This window comes from Puma concolor, chromosome E1 (genome assembly GCF_028749965.1).
Source record: "Puma concolor isolate L17-30 chromosome E1, mPumCon1.1.hap2, whole genome shotgun sequence".
NCBI classification, from domain to species: Eukaryota; Metazoa; Chordata; class Mammalia; order Carnivora; family Felidae; genus Puma; species Puma concolor.
In genome coordinates this window covers 16,232,057-16,251,860 of record NC_141680.1, presented here as the reverse complement: position 1 = coordinate 16,251,860, position 19,804 = coordinate 16,232,057, and the positions used below count along the sequence as shown (strand labels likewise).

Here is a 19,804-nt window from a genome sequence, read left to right as displayed (position 1 = left end):
CCGGGGGCTTACCGCTGATTAGCAGTCACGAACCTTCCATCTACTTTCTGTTACAACCAAGCGAAGCAAGTGGGGCAGATTGTCTTATGTGCATTTAGTAGTTGGTAAAACCTCTAGTTGCCCGGGGTGGGGGTGGGGGTGTGAGTAGTTCTTCTCCTGTACAGTCACTGCCGGTCAGAGCTCGGACACAGAGCCGGGCTTCTCATCTCTGATCCCGGCCCGTGTTCACGGCGGGGCACGGCGGTGTCCTGAGTCCTTTTAGGCAAAGACTCTATTTCATCCTTCCTGGTTTTTCCTGTGTGCCGTCTACCCATCTCTCCACTTATGCCTCCATCTTGTTCCATAAAGGAATCAAGATGCCCACAAGACTAGAGCTTTCTCTCTACATCTTGAATATAAAAGAAATACAGAGATAGGTATTTATAATAAAAGCATAAAGGAGATACTATATGCCCGACCTATATGTGGATGTTTTATTTATACACACACATTTGTGTATATGTGTATGTAATTAAAAACCCATAAAAATAAGATCAGGAAAAATGCAGATTCACTAGAAGGTCAAAACCGGGAAGAGAGTCGGACTACATACTCAGGCCATAGACCTGTACACAGTTTGCTACATCGAACCACAAGTTTCTCACTGAACTAATGAGCAGTTAAAGCAGGAAAATAATATTATTTGCATGGTTCGTGTGATCTATAAGGAAAAGGATACCAGCTACCAAGTGCTTTTCCAGGCCATTAGATGTGAAGGACATTTCTTGCCTGGGTGGTCATCTACGGGACCCCGGGTGGCAAAGAAAATATGGGATGCGGGTGCCATTGCCGTCGCTGTCTGCTCCTGCTCCCGTGGCGGACGTCACTAGTCAGTCATGGCCCTTTTCCATCCTTCTAGCATGTGCTCCGGGCAGCCATTACCAGTGATCTGGAGTCAACGTGCCAGATGAAACCCACTTGCCATGACCACACGGGGGGTGATGGCAGTGTCGGGAGTCAGGAGGGGACTCTGAGTAGAGAGCCACGTTGTCTTGACAAGCACTTCTGCAGGTGTGACACAGGCGGACCTGTCCTGTGTGTCCGTCGTCGGAGATAGAGTTGCTCGGTGCCAGCTGGAGTGACCCGTCAGGGTGATAAGAGGGGACAAACGTGTCTGGAAGGACACAGGGGCACACTAGGAATTTCTGACTCACTACAGTGAGTGACTCACTATGGTCACTCATGTGTTCCTCAGACATTTAGCAAATACCTATTATTATCTGCCTAGAAAGTGTGCCTGACCTACTGTCCTCTCCCCTCCGGTGCCGGTCACTTCCTCAGAGATGCCTTCCTCGACTTCTCCTCTAGTTCAGAGCTCACACACTGGCCACTCTGCACCTTTCTCTTGTGGCCCCATCACAGCTTGGACTGATCCATTCGTTTGTGTTGACTTGTTTGGTGGCCTTGTTGCCCTTGAGTTCCGGTGTCTGTCTTGTTCGGCCCCAGTGCCAGCACAGGTGTGGCACGTAGAAGGCGCTCGGTCCTTAATTGTGGAATGACTGGAAGAAAGAACAAAGAGGGCACAAGGTGAAGCGGATGCGGACTGTCTGGTGGAAGTAAAGACGTGGACGAATACCAACATCAGGGGGCAGGTCCTCAGCTCTGAAGGGAGGGGACGGTGAGGAGCTAAGGGACCTCAGGGGAGGAGAGTCTGCTTCCAGAGGGACAGGGAGATCAAGGAGGGCTCGGTGTCATGTCGCACCATTCGCTGTGTCTGCAAGGATGCAGGGAGGGACATCTGGGGCCCTGGGGGCAGCCGGAGCCAAGGCAGAGGGGCAGAGCTGGAGGCGAGAAGGGGCCAGAATTACTCTGGGGCAGTGCTGTTAGGGCAGTGGCGGGGAGACGGGGAGCCAGCTGCTGGGGCTGTGCCCACGGGCTTCCTGAGGGGGTGGCGGCAGATTTGTGGTTGGAGCAGGGATGGGGTGAGAGGGACCTGAGGCAGGCAGGGCAGGTGGGAGGAAAGCTGGGGAAATTAGCCAAGTCGGCCCCAGGAGTGGTGAAGGCAGTCCCTGGGGGCACCTAACAGCCTTCACTCTTCAGTCTCGGTTTACATCCTGCCTCCCTGTGCCTGTCAACCCTGGGGGGCCACCCTCTGGCATGTTGGGGGGTCCAGGACCTCCTCTGAGCCCCGGCCATGCCTGCCACCCCCTGCTGGCGTGGCCTGGCTCTCCAGATGGGCTTTGTCCAGCTGGGTCACTGCACGACACTTTTCCAGTTTAAAATAGAATATGTATTGATCGTATTTGTAGCACGTTTTCTTGAACACGGCTTTTTTTAATTGCTCTTACTTTCCAGAAACAGATTTATTTTCCTAATTTCCCCCCTCTTCAGCTTTTTTAGGTGTTTTTTTTTAGTCACTTACATAGGGAACTTTTATTTCCTGTGTATATCATCTATCAAATTACTGTCTTTCATGTATGAGTCATTCAGTTTATCCCTTTTGGCCTCCGTCTTGCGAATCTCATATACGGACTCACTGAACAATTTGGTACCTACTTTCACATCCAAACGTCCGGTGAGGTTGGGACTGGAGTGTGAGAGGATGCAGCCAGTGGGCCTTTCTGCTTGTGATTCCTACGTCACAGGATGATGCTGGATTCAGAGATGCCGGAGGCTGCTCACACTCCCCACGTGTTCGTGTGGAAGGTTCTTGAGTCGGCATGCAAGGCTTCCTTGCCATGTTCCTTCTGGTGGTACTGGTCCCGAAGACCGGCAGAGCCTGGGGTGGTTAGCGGCGGAGCCTGAGCCCAGACGTGGAGCCTGGCAGATGAACCGGGGTCTGGGATGACCTGGGCCAGCTTCACGTATCCTCGGGGCGCGAACGGCGGTGAGCCTCCCGTAGCGGTCTGTGTGGATGCTGGGGGAAAAGGTCACTCGTGGTGACACCAGGGAGGCTGCCATACCATTCAGGGGCCATGGAAGAAGTCCACCTTGGAGGGGCTCCCTCTGGGCATGGGGATGCTGCAGAGGAACCCAAGCAGACCTGGGAATGATCACGGGGCACTTCAAAGGGGAGCAGCCACCACCCTGGCGTCTCCGCTGCTGGCACGGACCTCCACAGGGGCAGTTGAGCCCTGGAGCAGGAAGCTCGTTTCCAGGGCGTTTCAGCTAACATGCCAAGTTCACTCAAGTTAGCGTATGTGTTTCCGTTCCTTCCCATTCCTGGAGAGGTGCCTTACTCAGGGCTCTTCATTACAGCCAACAAAGACCCAGCTTAAACTACCTGAAGCAAAGAGGAGACTCTGTGGACCTGGCAGCCTGGGAATCAAAATAGTGACTCAGGTATGGCTGGATCCAGTGACTGACGATGCCGTTTAGGTTATCTGTGTCCATTTCTCAGCTCCGCTTGGTTTCATTCTCAGGCTGTTTCCAAGTGGTGGTGAGATGGCCACCCGCCATCCCAAGCCAACACTGTCCTCACAGCTTACTCGCACAGGGCAAGAGCATGTTTCTTAGTAACTCTAGTGAGAACCCTGGCGGAGGACCCGGAATGGCTGGGGCTGGGTCATACGCTCAGTCCTGAGCCAGTCACTGTGCCCAGGGGGGAGGGGGTATTCTAATCGGTCGGCCCCAGTCACATTCGCCCTGAGGAAGGGGAAGGAGGGGCTGTGTCCTATCCCCTGTTACATCCCCTGCCATCACCATCAGGAGAAGGACTGGGCATGATTTCCCTGGCCTGGAGGAGGACTCATTCTCAAAGACAGGAATGCTGGGCAAACAACACGTCTGCTCAGGCCAGCCTCTGCCTTTGCACACGGGCACGCGGCTGTCTGGAGTCAAGGGCACATCTGCGTAGCACCGCGATAACGTGCCTGTTGTCTTTGGGGGGAATATGCCCACTCAGGCCTCTTCGCATCCTCGGGTCTGGTTCATCCAAGCCAGCCTTGTGCCTGCAGCAAGCTGCTAGGAGCGTGCAGAAACCAGCCTCTGGCCACTGCATTGTCCCAGGTCTTTGCCCAAGATCGGCTACAGTAACGGACACCACTCCTCGTGGCCCTTTGGCCTCCGGTCCTGGAATTCTGGTCGCAGGACTCACAAATCTGGCTCCACGTTTGACCCTGTGCCTGTTGAGGCTTGAATCTCCTTTCTGCATCTTGACTCCCTTCTGGGCATGGCTTGATTTTGGTGTCACCTACACTTTCCAGCCTGTGGTTCGGCCAGGGGAGGGGCAAAGTGGCCAGGCTGGACCCGCAAAGAAGGCTCCTGTCCTTCGTTTTTCCTGAGCTCCGAGCCCACACTCCGGGTGTGGGACCAGCTGGTTCCCGGCACACCTGGCTACGTGGCAGCTGCTTCCCGCAAACTCAGAGACAACTTATGTCACCTTCTCCTGTTTGATACCACCAGTGTCACACATCAGCCTTTTTCAACATTGTCAGCTGTTCTGTTTTTTTTTCTTTTTTTTTTTTTACACTTTATTTTATTTTGAGAGAGGGAGACAGAGCACGAGCAGGGGAGGGACAGAGAGAGAGGGAAACACAGAATCCGAAGCAGGCTCTCCAGGCTCTGAGCCATTAGCACAGAGCCCGACGCGGGACTCGAACCCACAAACACAAGATCATGACCTGAGCCCCAGTCAGACGCTCAACCAGCTGAGCCACCCAGGCACCCCAGCTGTTCTTTTCTTGAAATGAAACCCTCCCCGAAAGTCCAATCAATCTATGAAGCGGGCCAAGAGCCATGTTGCTCTGGGTTGGGTTGGAGCGCACCCTCTATATCCCCCCCCCAATCCTACATCCCCGGCCCCGAAGGGGTACGTGACACCCCAGGGCTCCTTGGAACCCTGTTTGAGAACCTCTTCATGATTGTGGCCATCCATCCCTTTTAGTGGCATCTGCCTTTGCTCCCCGTGAGCGATAGGCTGCTAGCTGTGGTGTTTTTCTTCCCACCACCACATTTTTTTCTGTCATTAGCTTGTTTGCACTATGAAAAGGTCAAAAAGGAGATCCTCGTCATCTTCCTTCTCTCGCTCTGGCCAGGCGTCGGTGCGTAACGGTCCCCGGCTACGCAGGGGCTCTCTCCGTTATCCTTGTCCTCCTCAAGCTACATTTGGGAGGCCATTCCATTTACAGTGTTGGTTAAGTTCTCTGTTCCTCACTTTGCCTTCTTCCTGGGGAACCACACCCAAAGTTATGAGGTGCTCATGTCTCATGCATGACCACTGTCTAGAATGAACATTTTGGATACCTGTCCATGAAATGTACCCTTTTTTAACAACGACAAAAAATCCTTGAAATTCATAAAAGTGACCAGACTGCAAAAGTAGTACCAAAAAGATCATAAACATTCCCAAAGGAGGCCTCCCTCTGACAGGAAGTGGCCTGAGTCTGTTCAATTTTAGAAAAGACTGTGTCGTCCAGGAAGTTGGTCACCAGCAAACTGGCCGTGGGCTGGCTTCGTCCAGGCTTCCGTCTGCCCGGGAGAATCCAGGCCTTGGTTTGGCTGCAGCTGGGGCCTCCCCGGCAGCTGCCACTTATTGACTTAAGTCTGAGTGATTCAGATCTTCCTCGGGGTCGCCCCTGACAACACGTGGTGGGAGGGAGAGTGACCTCCTCCTGTCTGGGGCGCCAGCAGGGCCAGGCCCGGCGAAGCCCCCCTCCATTCCTGGTAGGTGTTTTGGGGTCTCTGGCTCCGAGGGGACAGGAAGACGACTTGTATTTCCTGGAGCCAGGGGCTCAGCTCATGCAGGGGTTTTCCCAGAAGCTTGCTGACTCCCAGGGCAGGGTGTGTGTCTGGGCCGGGAGAGTATGGCTTAATGGTTAACCGGAGACTTGCTTTTCCGGGTTTGGGTTGCCCAGGTCCTGCTGCTCCAGGGGTCCTCGCCCAGTGCTGCCTCGACAGTCACTATCTGTGCCATCCTCCAAGAGACCCAGTGTACAGGGATGGATTTGGGGGCGGTAGGCGGAAAGGATGTGTGTTTTGGTGGAAAGCTGAGCAGCAGCGGCTAAGGACCAGGTGGAGAATGGGGCCACGCTAATACAAACGAGCTAATTGGAACATTTGGTTTGATAAATATTTTTATGGCACATTATGCTGTATGTAGCCACCAGGAGAGAGGTGGCAGGATCTGTGTCCCCGAAGTACTCACATTTGGGGTCAACCAGGACAAGCCTAACACAAGTCCCCAGATAACTGTGTGATAGGGTCAGAAAAACCAAGGGCCACGAGAGGCAAAAATAAACTGCCAAGGCGGTGTTTCTTAGGGTGTGAGAGGACTTTAAGTATATTAAACAGTAATATTCAAGTTTGTCATATAGATAGGGGAGCGCCTGGTGGCTCAGTTGGTTGAGCGTCCAACTACTGATTTTGGCTCAGGTTATGATCCCAGAGTCGATCGAGCCCGCACCGGGGGGCTGAGCCACACTCATTGCAGAGCCTGCTTAAGATTTTCTCTTTCTCTGGGGTGCCTGGGTGGCTCAGTCGGTTGGGCTGAGCATCCAACTTCAGCTCAGGTCATGATCTTATGGTCTGTGAGTTTGAGCCCCGCATTAGGCTCTGTGCTGACAGCTCAGAGGCTGGAGTCTGCTTCAGATTTTGTGTCTCCCTCTCTGCCCCTCCCCCTGCTTGCACTCTCTGTCTCTCTCTCTCTCTCTCAAGAATAAACATGGAGGGGTGCCTGGGTGGCGCAGTCGGTTGGGCGTCCGACTTCAGCCAGGTCACGATCTCGCGGTCCGTGAGTTCGAGCCCCGCGTCAGGCTCTGGGCTGATGGCTCGGAGCCTGGAGCCTGTTTCCGATTCTGTGTCTCCCTCTCTCTCTGCCCCTCCCCCGTTCATGCTCTGTCTCTCTCTGTCCCAAAATAAATAAAAAACGTTGAAAAAAAATTAAAAAAAAAAAGAATAAACATGGAAAATTCTCTCTCTCCCACTGCCCCCTCCTCCACTTGCTCTCGCTCACTCTGTCTCTAAAATTTAAAAAAATGCAAAAAGTATGTTATACAGATGAGCATTTAAAACACTTAATGCTTACTATTTTCATGTCTGTTAGAATATAAGTGTTTCCTTCAGTTGCCTTCTGTTTATGGCAAATGATATGTGTTTCTGTTTATGGTAGAGATACAGAGTTTCCTTTGAAAATAAATTTAAGTGAAAGAGTGAGCTGATTTTAAGGAAAATATTAAGTAAAGAATAGTGCGGGGACCATGTGGAGATGGCAGGTGTCACGGGATGCCTGTGGTTTGGGAAGAGCATGCTAGACGGATTCAGAGACCAGGAAGGGAAAGGGCTCATGAGAGAGTCAGGTGGGGGGAAGGGGAGGAATAGGATCCAGCTGGGATCCAGATAGGGTGGATCCATATCACAGATCCAGAAGTGCGTGTGCAAATCCTGGTATAATTTATTTCAGTATCAGTCCTGTGGGGACTGGAGTGTGGGTTTGGATTATATCGGAGAAGACAGTGAATCCCAGGGTGCAGTCTCTGAACTTATTCAGTGGAGAGTGGGAGACATTGAAGGTGCTTGAGGAGGGGAGAGGTTCGTGACTGCCGTTGAAGAGACTCACTTGTAGTGAGTACCAGGACTAGAGGTACCAGTCAGGGCACCCTGACGACCAGTCAGGGACCTAAGGAAAGAGAGCGTGAGAGGCCAAACTAGGGCCATGGCTGAGGACAAGCAGTCTAGCTTCCCAGGCTGTCTTCCGCCAGCTCTGGCCAGCAGCCTGGAGAAGCTGGAGAGTGGCGGGCCTGGGGTGGACGAATCAACTCTTGGTCTCTGTGTGGGGAGACAGTGGGGGCCCGACAAAGGTGCAGGTCAGAGGTCACGCGCAGAGGCCCGGAAGGGGGGGTTCTGCCCACCTCTCCCAGTTGGTCCCGGTGGCCTCTTCTTGGTGTTTTCTGGCTGAGTGTGGAATGTTCTGGAGGAAATGGGTGGGGACGGCTGAAGGAAGCTCCTCTCCAGGCCAGAGTTCCCAGTTCCTGCGGGAGAAGGAAGCAGGCATTTTCCTGCCCTACAGCTTGGCCCTGGGCAGCCTGGCTGACAGCCCCTGGCGAGGGTTTCGTTCGTCAGCGGCCGGTCTTCTGGGTCCGCTGTCTTGTTTAACTCTCCCATTTCTCCCTTCTAGTGCAGGGGAGTTCACCAGGAGTTCAGAGACAAGCTTGGTTTAAAGAACAAGAGTTTTTGTTTTCCCCCTCGAGGACCTACGATGTACCAGGGACTGTGTTTGGAATTTGACCCTCAATCTGGACAAGACCTGTTGAGGAAAGTATTATTCCCTGCTTTGTATGAAGGAGGGAACAGAGTGTGGGGAAATACAGCTAATCCCCAGTTCTGTAGCCAGTTAACTGCAGAGCCTGATTCCATACACATGCTGGTGTTGTCTGGGAATGAGACTGTGGATGAGATCTGTAACTTGGGAGAAGGACGTCCCTGTCTGTGCTCCTCTGCCTGTGTGTGGGGCAGCCCCCTGTGGTGTGCTGGGGTGCATCTGTAAAATGTGGGCACGGACAGCTCCCAAAACAGCGTTGCAGTGAGGGTTATGTGAGTTCTGATAATAGATATCAGCTGCTGCTACCATTATTACATAAACCCAGGGTTTATGCAATCCCGAACATCAATTTTACTGGAAGACATTTTGGGGACAGTATCACTTAAGGTGAGGGAGAAACACTGTTTTAATTTTAAAATAATTAATAATATGGCCTAGCATGGGAATTTGACATCAGAGGTATTTCACCTTTGGGCTGGTTGCTTCTGGCCACACTCCCGGTCCCTGGATGCCAGGGGGGTGGGGGTGGGGGATCTGTATTCACTTTCTTCTGTCATTAGCCTCACTTAGGTGAAGGCCTGAGAATCAAGGTGCACTCTGCTGTTTTCAGGGGCTCCTAGGAGGTCCCAGGATCTCACCCGTCCTGAGTTGGTGCCTGGGAGCTGTGGGTCCTGAATGAATGTGATCTTAACTTGCTATCCTCTGAATTACTTCCCAGCTCTCAAGTTCAGAGAGGCCTCTTCCTTTCTGGCCCTTCTACCAGGATGACTCCCTTCCTGGAATGCCTGCCTGATATCCGCCTACTTTTTCTTTTCCACTCTCCACCAGACTCTTCTCTTTGAGGCCCTCCGGGATTGCCGCAGAGAGAAATCCTAACTGCGCCTGCTCTTTGCTCTCACTGTTCTTTGTACGGTTCCAGCATTTATTAGAGTCATTGTCTGATTCACTCAGGATTCATCCTGCTCACGTGCAGTCTGCACGGGGTATTCACAGCGAGCCAAACAGAGGGGGCCCCTCTCCCCGAGGACCCTGCGGAGATTAACAAAGAAATAGATGCACACACTCAAATTGTGATACATGCGATGAAGAAAGAGAATCGGGAGCTAGTGTTTGTTGACCTTGCAGCCTTCTGCAATAGGCTGTGTCCCCATGTGGGCCACGTTGTGGGGACGGAGAAGACGTTCAAGGAATAAAGGCGCGAGCAGTATGCGTTTTCCTTGGTTGTAGTCGGGGATGACATCAAATCGTTAATTGGCCCCAAAACATTTGAAGGGTCAGATACGTTTTACGGATTTAATTTTAATCATGGGGGCAGTATCGAAAGATTCTTTCCCATTGATGAAGATTAGGGTATAGTTTTTTTTTCTCTCTCTGTAGAAGAAAATTAAAAAAATTTTTTTCCATTGCATTAATAGCATTTGATTTTAAAAAAAAAAAACAGGATGGTATTTATTGGGTTCTTTTTAAAAAATATTTGTTTTTAATTTTTATTTTAGTGAAAAAGAGAGCAGGGGAGAGGGGCAGTGGGGGGAGAGGGAGAATCTTAAGCAGGCTCCATGCTCAGGGTAGAGCTCAACACAGAACTTGATCCTACAACCCTGGGATCCTGACCTGAGCCGAAATCAAGAGTCAGATGCTCAACCGACTGAGTCACTCAGGGGCCCCTGACTTTTTGTAAACACAGTTTTAAGTTTACAGAAAAAAATTGAGCAAACCGTATGGAGGGTTCACACATATCCCCTTACTGCCCCCGGGTTCCCATTAACGTCTTGCATTGATGACATTTGTGACAATTGATGAGCTGGTATTGAGACATTACTTTTTTTAAAAACAAATGATTGTCAATGTTTATTATACAAGTTATAGCATTATTATTATTATTTTTAAATTACATCCTAGTTAGCATAAATGCAATAATGATTTCAGGAGTAGATGCCAGTGATTCATCCCTTACATGTAACACGCAGTGGCTCATCCCAGCAAGTTTCTTCCTTAATGCCCATCACACATTTAACCCATCCTCCCCCCCCCCCCCCCGCCACAACCCATCCAGCAACCCTCAGTTTGTTCTCTATATTTAAGAATCTCTTGTCCCCCTTCTTGTTCTTATATTATTTTTACTTCCCTTCCCCTACGTTCATCTGTTTTGTATCTTAAAGTCCTCATATGAGTGAAGTCATAGGATTTTTGTCTTTCCCTGACTAATTTCGCTTAGCCTAATACACTCCAGTTCCATCCATGTTTTGCAAATGGCAAGATTTCATTCTTTTTGATTGCCAAGTAATACTCCATTGTATATATATACCACATCTTCTTCATCCATTCATCCACCGATGGACATTTGGGCTCTTTCCATACTTTGGCTATTGTCGATAGCGCTGCTGTAAACATTGGGGTGCATGTGACCCTTCGAGACAGCACACCTATATCCCTTGGATACATACCTAGTAGTGTAATTGCTGGGTCGGAGGGTAGTTCGATTTTTAGTTTTTTGAGGCACCTCCATACTGTTTTCCAGAGTGGCTGCACCAGCTTGCATTCCCACCAGCAGTGCAAAAGAGATCCTCTTTCTCTGCATCCTTGCCAACACCTGTTGTTGTCTGAACTGTTAGTGTTAGCCATCCTGACAGGTATGAGGTGGTATCTCATTGTGGTTTTGGTTTGTATTTCCCTGATGATGAGTGATGTTGAGCATTTTTTCATGTGTCTGTTGGCCATCTGGATGTCTTCTTTGGAAAAGGAGAATTTACTATTAACTGAAGTCATAGTTTACATTAGGGATCACTCTCGGTGTTGGACCTTAGGTTTTAACAAATGTAAATGACAAATTTGAGTATATCCACCATTACAGTATCCTATAGAATAATAGTTTCACTGCCCTAAAAATTCCCTGTGTTCTACCTGTTCATCGTTTCCTCTCTCCCCCCAGACCTCTGATCTTTTTGCGGACTCCATAGTTTTGCCTCTTGCAGAATGTCATGTAGTTGGAATCATACAGCATGTAGCCTTTCAGATTGGCTTCTCTCACTTAGCAGTACACATTTAAGTTTCCCCCATGTCTTTTCATGGTTTAAGCTCATTTTTACTGCTGAATTTTATTCCACTGTATGGACATCCAACAGTTTATCCATTCACCTCTTGAAGGACATCTTGGTTGCTTCCAAGTCTGGGCAGTAATGAATAAAACAGGTATAAACATTAGTGTGCTATTTTTTGTGTGGATATAAGTTTTCATTTCTTTGGGCAAATACCAAGGAGTATAGTTGCTGGATCATATGGCAAGAGCATATTTAGTTTTGTAAAATACAGCCTTCCAAAGCAATTGGACAGTTTTGCAGTAAATAAGAGTTCCTGTCACGCTACATGCTTGTCAGCATTTGGTGTTGTCAGTATTCTGGACTGTGGCCATTCCAATAGGTATGTAGGTATCTCACTGTTATCTTAATCTGGGATTCCTTAAGGACATGATGCTGAGCATCTTTTCTTAAGCTAATATTTGCCATTTGTGTATCTTTGGTGAGGCGTCTGTTCAGGTATTTTGCCCATTTTTTAACTGGGTTGTTTTCTTATTTTAGAAAAAATAGTGATCCCCATTTGGAATCTCACTCATCATCTCTGACTTATCTGAAAGGATCAAGAAGAAAGACTGTGTGTATGAGTGGGGGCGATTGACCCCAAAACACATAGACTTCTGTCTAGTGTTAAGCAGTTGGGATACCCTTGAAATGAAGAGCTTTTGCTTAGAGTCCAAATCCTGGGCTTTGCCACTTACTGACTGTGTGACTTTGGGTAAATCGTTTGCTTTTATGAACCTCAGTTTCCTCCCCTGTAAAATGGGCATGTTAAAACCTGCTGTGAAAAATAAAGGAGGTGATTCTTTAAAGTACTTGGTACCAAGCTTGACAAACAGTAAACCCTCGATAAATGGCGGTTCTTCTACTAGATAATTAACATGCATACCTTTCATTTCTCCCGTGTGACATTTTATGTTTCCCTTGTGTCCTGGTCTTTGAGACCCCAGAGCCCACTAGAATCCCACTTATCTTCACAGCGCAGAGTTAGGAAGTGTGAGCATATGGGAGGCACGTCATGCCCTAGGCAGACACCCACTTCCCAGATCTCAGCCCTTCCCTGGCCTCCCCTCACTTGCCTTGTTACAAGCCCCAGACTTGTTCCACTCACCTTCTCTTGGAGATTCCTTCTGTGGGCCGTGTCCTCTGAGCTGCTGCTCTAAGCCTGGCTACAAGTGTCGACATCCTCGCTGCGCCTCATTCTGACTTCTCTGGGGATGAATCCCAGCTCCATCTTGTTTGAGCGAGTTCCTGCTATGGCAGTAAGGAAAAGTCAAGAGAGGTGGGAAAGTGCCCGGGCTGGCAGAGGCCTCCCGGCAGTGGCTCCCGACTGCCTCGCTCCTGGCTCCTTTAGACGTGGGCATTGGAGTTGGCTCGTCATAGGGCGTCAACCGATGGGCCCCTACAGCCCTGTCAGGAAAGCAGTATGGCCTTTCCCCTCCTGCTGGTTTCTTTCCCCAGGAGATAGACTTTCTTCTCCCCAGACTTCTGCCCTGCCCAGAAATGATGCTTTTTGGGCATTTCCCACAAAACAGCATGGAAAGCTCGGAAACCATCGACATTCTGAGGCTCTTTGTACAGAGGTCAGACAAGTGGCAGGACTGGTTACAGGCAGAGGGCAAATTCTGTGAAACACTGTTCCTTCCCGCCAGGGGAGCACAGTTCAGTAGTTACCATCATGGTGGGGAGGGGAGATAATATTATTCTGTTATGAACTGACCTCCTTCGGTCATTGGAAGAGTTGGATTAATACGTGTGAAATGAATAGAACTCACACAAGGTCGGTGCTAAATGAGGATGTCCGCGGTATCCTCATCGTTGGTTCGGACCCTTTCCCCGGAGCACCCCCGCCCTCCTTTCCCGTCGCCCCCTCTTCCCCCCGTCTCCCCCACTTTCCCGTCTCCCGCCATTTCCCGTCTCCCCCTCTTTTCCCATCTCCCCCCCTTTCCCCCATCTCCCTCTTTCCCCCATCTCCCCCCTTTCCCGTCTCCCCCTCCCTTCCCGTCTCCCCCTCCCTTTCCCCATCCCCCCTTTCCCGTCCCCCCACTTTCCCCTGTCTCCCCCCCTTCCCGTCTCCCGCCCTTTCCTGTCGCCACCTCCTTTCCCGTCTCCCCCCCTTTCCCCGTCTCCTCCACTTCCCCCCCCGTCTCCCCCACTTCCCCCCCGTCTCCCCCACTTTCCCCCATCTCCCCCCTTTCCCATCTCCCCCTCCTTTCCCCGTCTCCCCCTCCTTTCCCCAGTGTCCACCCCTTTCCCATCTCCCGCACTTTCCTGTCTCCCACTCCTTTCCCCCATCTTCTCCCCTTTTCCCCTGTCTCCCCCCTTTACCATCTCCCCCTCCTTTCCCGTCTCCCCCCCTTCCCTGTCTCCCCCCCTTCCCCGTCTACCCCCCTTTCCCCTGCTTCCCCCCCTTTCCTGTCTCCCATCCTTTCCAGTCTCCCCCCTTTCCCTTCTCCCCCTCCTTTCCCGTCTCCCCCTCCCTTTCCCCATCTCTCCCTTTTCCCCGTCTGCCCCCCCTTTCCCATCTCCCCCTCCCTGCCTCAGACTGCTGCAGGTCTCTCAGGGAGCTTAGGCGCGTGAAGGTGCATTCTGGAAGCGGGCGGTCCTTAACCAACGGGACGACCTGTTCAGTTTGGTACTGCGGCACTCATTGATGCCCCCTACCTGCCCGCTCCCGGGTACCGCGAATCGGAGGGCTGCTAATACTGACCATGACCGTGATGATGAAGGTGATGGTGGTGGCGGTCATGGTGGTACAATGACGGTGATGATGGCCACCATCATGCACTGAGAGTGCACAGAGTTACAGGTCCTGTGCTGGATGTGTGACCCGCACCATTGAAATCAGGCTTTCTCAAACTTGGGTGCTTTGATGTTTTCAGCTGGGTGATTTTATGTGGGGGGTGGGAGCTTCTCTAGGTGCTGCAGGACGTTTAGCAGCATCCTGGTGTGGCCAGTGGCAACCGCCCCCCCCCCCCATGCCTCCAGAATGCGCCAGATGTCCCTTGGGAGACAAAATCACCCTGATTCACAACCACTGATCTAATTTATTCTTCTCAACAGCCCCAGGAGGCAGCTCCTCATTTTACAGATGAGGCAGCTAAGGCTGGGAGAAATAAAGGAAGCTGTCCAAGAACGCCCAGCTAATAATTCACAGGGCAGAATGCAAACCCCAGACACCTGATCCAAAGAACAGTCTTGTAACCGCTGCCCTTTATTACCTGGCAGAAAAGGCGAATTCAGCCGCCCCTCGGCAGAACCACCTGGGGTACGTGACCAGGTTGGGGCCTGCGTGGTCAGCCCGGGCATCCGTTGCCAAATTCATTTGGAGCTGATAAAAACAGGGAGGCGGCTGCTCCGTTTTCTGACTTGGTTTGAACCCGGAGAGCTGGATGTATTTCCAGGGAGACTGTCTCCACAGGCCCCGGGTCTTTGCCGGTGACAGGAAGTTCCGCTACTTCTCTCTCCTCCAGGCAGCCCTGTCCCCTGCAGACACCTGTGGGGAGAAGGAAAGACAGCCTGGGCTGAGTTTTCGGCAAATGGGGGGCCTCCAAGGCTCATCGTCTGCTTTCTCCCACCAAGGCTGTGAATCTGGGTTTACGGTTTGAATGCCCAAAATACTCATTTGCAATTTTTCCTTTTTTAAAAAAAATAATAATTTATTTTGAAAAAATCAAAAGCATAAAGCAAAGGTGAAAGTGTTTTATGGCGATTACTTACATGCCCACCACTTAGATTCTATTATTAATATTTTACTGCATTTCTGTTTCCCTTTTCTGGAACTCAGGTCAGCATCGTCTCTGCCCGGTGGGTCACAGTGAGCACACTGTGAATTTTCCATGAGGAGAATACATTAATAACATAGACAGTGGTAATGAGAAAAAGATGATCTACATTAACCAGGCTGATGGGGGAGGTTCAGAGCCATGGATGACCCTACTCACTGAAGCAAAACTAGTTAAAACAAGTTACTAAATAGATCAGAATGTTATTTAAAAACACCATCCTTTAGCCACTCTGACTGTTGTGAGGTGGTATCTGAGTGTGGTTTTGATTTGTATTTCCCTGATGAGGAGCGACGTTGAGCATCTTTTCATGTGCCTGTTGGTAAATATAGATGCTGGCGAGGATGTGGAGAAACGGGAACCCTCTTGCACTGTTGGTGGGAATGCAAACTGGTGCAGCCACTCTGGAAAACAGTATGGAGGTTCCTCAAAAAATTAAAAATAGACCTACCCTATGACCCAGCAATAGCACTGCTAGGAATTCACCCAAGGGATACAGGAGTACTGATGCACAGGGGCACTTGTACCCCAGTGTTTATATCAGCACTCTCAACAATCGCCAAATGATGGAAAGAGCCTAAATGTCCATCAACTGATGAATGGATAAAGAAATTGCGGTTTATATACACAATGGAATACTACGTGGCAATGAGAAAGAATGAAATATGGCCTTTTGTAGCAACGTGGATGGAACTGGAGAGTGTGATGCTAAGTGAAATAAGCCATACAGAGAAAGACAGATACCATATGGTTTCACTCTTATGTGGATCCTGAGAAACTGAACAGAAGACCATGGGGGAGGGGAAGGAAAAAAAAAGAGGTTAGAGAGGGAGGGAGCCAAAACATAAGAGACTCTTAAAAACTGAGAACAAACTGAGGGTTGATGGGGGGTGGGAGGGAGGGGAGGGTGGGTGATGGGTATTGAGGAGGGCACCTTATGGGATGAGCACTGGGTGTTGTATGGAAACCAATCTGACAATAAATTTCATATTAAAATTAAAAAAATAAAAACGCCATCCTCGGGAGGGCACCTGGGTGGCTCAGTGGTTAAGTGCCAACTTCAGCTCAGGTCATGATCTTGCAGTTCGTGGGTTCAGGCCCTGTGTCAGGCTCTGTGCTGACAACTCACAGCCTGGAGTCTGCTTTGGATTCTGTGTCTCCCTCTCTCTCTGCCTCTTCTCTGCTTGTATTGTCTCTCTCTGTGTCTCTCAAAAATAAATAAGCATTAAAAAAAACAATAAAAAAAATAAAAACGCCACCCAGCATTGAATCTATGTCATCTTAAAGTATGGAAATAATACAAGTGTGGGGAGCCTGGGTGGCTCAGTCCATTAGGCATTCGACTCTTGATTTTGACTCAGGTCATGATCTCACGGTACATGGGTTCGAACCCTTGGTTCTCTGCCCTTTCCCTGCTTGTGCGCTCTCTCTCCCCTTCCTCTCTCTCAAAACAAGTAAACTTACAAAAATAGTGATAATACAAGAGTAATAGTTTCAAACAATAAAAGTCATATAAACTGCTTGACATCAAAAGGGCCCCGTTTGTGAAATTCTTAACTATTGTTGTCTTCCTTTTGGGGAGCCCTCCTCTGTCTCAGAAATAAGCACAGACCCTGACAGACAGACCCTCTGGTTAACTCCTGCTCCCTTCAGCCCAGATTCCCTGGGGCAGGGGGACCCACTGTCACATCTTGAGCCCCTCCCTTTCCTGAGTGGGCCTCAGCTACCGCTTCAGGCAGGGAGGGGATGTTCCTCCAGAAGTCACTGTCCTATGAAGCCACATCACCCTGCATATCCCTTGGTATAAGTGATTCTAAACAGTAGACACCTTAATACAAAGTTGTTTGTTATTTAAGTAATCCCTACACCCCACGTGGGGCTTCAACTCATAATCCCGAGATCAAGAATCACATGCTCTTCTGACTGAGCCAGCCAGGCGCCCCCAAAGTTGTGTTTTAATTATGCAAAATCTAACAGCTTCTTATTTTGAGATCATTTAAACTCATGTGCAATTTGCAAAAAGGGTCCCGAGAGTTCCTATACCCCTGTTTACCCTGCTTACGTAACAGTATGACCACTTCTCATTAATTTTTTCCTGATCTCTCATGACCTTCACATTTTTGAAGATCACTGTCAATTATTTTAGAGAATGTCCCTCAGTTTGGGTTCGTCTGGTATTTTCTTATGATTCATTTGGGGTGATCCATTCTGGTAAGAATCTCACAGAAGTGATAGGTCTTTCTCAGTGCATCGTATCAGGAGGTACACGATGTCCCTTTGTGTTATCGCTGGTGATATTAGTCTTGGCCATTTGGTTAAGGTAGTATCTGCTGGTTTCTCCCCTGTAAAGTTACTGGTTTTTTCCTTCATAATCAACTAAGACTCTGGGGGAGATACTTTGGGATGATGCAATTATCCTGTTTGTCCTCAAGCTTTGGCCTCCGAATTTTGGAATCCATCCACAGATCTTCCCTGTAACAGTTATTACTGAGATGTTTTAATGGTGATTCTTTTGTTTCCTTAATTATATTTATATATATATATAATTTTTTTTTTAAGTAGGCTGCATGCCCAGCATGGAGTCCATCATTCTGCATTTATTAATTAGGGCTCTTCTGCGAGAAAGAGCTGTCCTCTCTCCCTATTTATTTAATCAATTATCTATGTAAGGACTCATAGCTATTTATTTTATTTTATAGGTTATAATCCAATGGTATTGTTATTTATTTTGTTGCCCAGATCATTCCAGCTTTAACCATTGAGAGTTCATTATGAAAGTTTTTGTTGTGAAGGTTTTCAACCACTGCAGAGAAGCTGGACAAAATAATACAAAGAAAACCTGTCTTCCCTCCACTTGACATCAGTAATTCTTAGCATTTGACCATATTTGCTTTCTGTCTCTCTCTCTCTCTCTCTCTCTCTCTCTCTCTCTCTCTCTCCCCCTCTCCCCCCCTCTCTCCCCTGCCCCTCTCCTGCAGTGTTATCACAAATGCACCATCTGTTGTGTGTGTGTGTGTGTGTGCACGCGTGCGCGCGTTTTGAGGTTGATTTACAGTTAATCTGGCCCTACACCAATCAGGGTTGATGGTAAAGTGTCAGTGGCCAGCTCTTTGCCCCCTGGAGACTGTGTACCTGGCTGTCTTGTTCAGACCCCAGGTTCATTCTTCACTGTGCCCCATGATTTTTTAAACGGCTTTTTGAGATGTAATTTACACGCCATATGGGTCGCCCACTTAAAATGTACAATTCAGGGTTGTCTGGTTGGCTCAGCTGGTTATGTGTCCGACTCTCGATCTCAGCTCAGGTCTTGATCTCAGGGTTGTGAGTTCCAGCCCCACATTGGGCTCCACGCTGGGCATGGAGCCAACTGTAAAAAATGTACAATTCAGTGGGTTTTAGTGTATTCACAGATGGGGCAGCTGTCATCACAGCCAGTTTTAGAGCATTTGCATCACTGCAGAGGTAAACCCCATATCCTGTTACCTGCCTTCTTCCCCATAAGTCCAGGCAACCGCTAGTCTACTTTCTGTCTATAGATTTGCCTGTTCTGGACACTTCACGTAAACGGAATAATCTATGCAGTCTTTTGTGGCCGGCTTCTTTTTTTTTTTTTTTTTTTTAATTTTTTTTTAACGTTTTTTTTTTTTATTTTTCGGACAGAGAGAGACAGAGCATGAACGAGGGAGGGGCAGAGAGAGAGGGAGACACAGAATCGGAAACAGGCTCCAGGCTCTGAGCCATCAGCCCAGAGCCTGACGCGGGGCTCGAACTCCCGGACCGCGAGATCGTGACCTGGCTGAAGTCGGATGCTTAACCGACTGCGCCACCCAGGCGCCCCTGTGGCCGGCTTCTTTTAGCACTATGTTTTCAAGGTTCATCCATGTTGTATGAATCAGTACTTTGTTTCTTCTTATAGCCAAATAACATTCTGCTGTATGGTTTTACCATCGTTCATTAGTTTATGGACACTGGGTTGTTTCTACCTTTTGGCTATTGTGGATAGTGCTGTACAAGTTTTTTGGGGACATCTGTGTACAAGTTTTTTGGGGACACCTGTTTCACTTCTTTTGGGAATATACCTAGCAGTGGAACTGTTGAGTTGTGTGGTAATTCTATATTTAACTTTTAAAAAAAAATTTTAATGCTTATTTTTTTTTAATTTTTTTTTAACGTTTATTTATTTTTGAGACAGAGAGAGACAGAACATGAACAGGGGAGGGTCAGAGAGAGGGGGACACAGAATCTGAAACAGGCTCCAGGCTCTGAGCTGTCAGCACAGAGCCCGACGCGGGGCTCGAACCCACGGACCGCGAGATCATGACCTGAGCTAAAGTCGGCCGCTTAACCGACTGAGCCACCCAGGCGCCCCAATGCTTATTTTATTTTTGAGAGAGGGAGAGACAGAAAGAGAGAGAGAGAGAGAGAGAGAGAGTGTGTGTGTGTGTGTGTGTGTGTGTGTGTGTGAGTGGGAAGGGACAGAGAGAGGGAGACACAGAATCCGAAGCAGGCTCCAGGCTCTGAGCTGTCAGCACAGAGCCCAACACGGGGCTTGAACTTGTGAACTGCAAGATCATGACCTGAGATGAAGTCGGACTCTTAACTGGCTGAGCCGCCCAGGTGCCCCTAACTTTTTTTAAAAGTAGGCTTTAGACCCAGCACGGAGCCCACCATGGAGCTTGAACTCATGACCCTGAGATCAAGACCTGAGCTGA

General features: G+C 49.2%; 1 protein-coding gene and 1 non-coding gene across 2 annotated transcripts in view; one reads left to right on the top strand and one right to left on the bottom strand.

Annotated features, from left to right (window-relative positions):
- The window catches only part of RPH3AL (rabphilin 3A like (without C2 domains)), a 147,315-nt gene that overhangs the window by 18,986 nt on the left and 108,525 nt on the right, over window positions 1-19,804 (top strand).
- On the bottom strand, window positions 4,560-4,643 carry TRNAP-GGG (transfer RNA proline (anticodon GGG)). Its single transcript has one exon. It is a non-coding gene; the product is annotated as a tRNA-Pro (tRNA).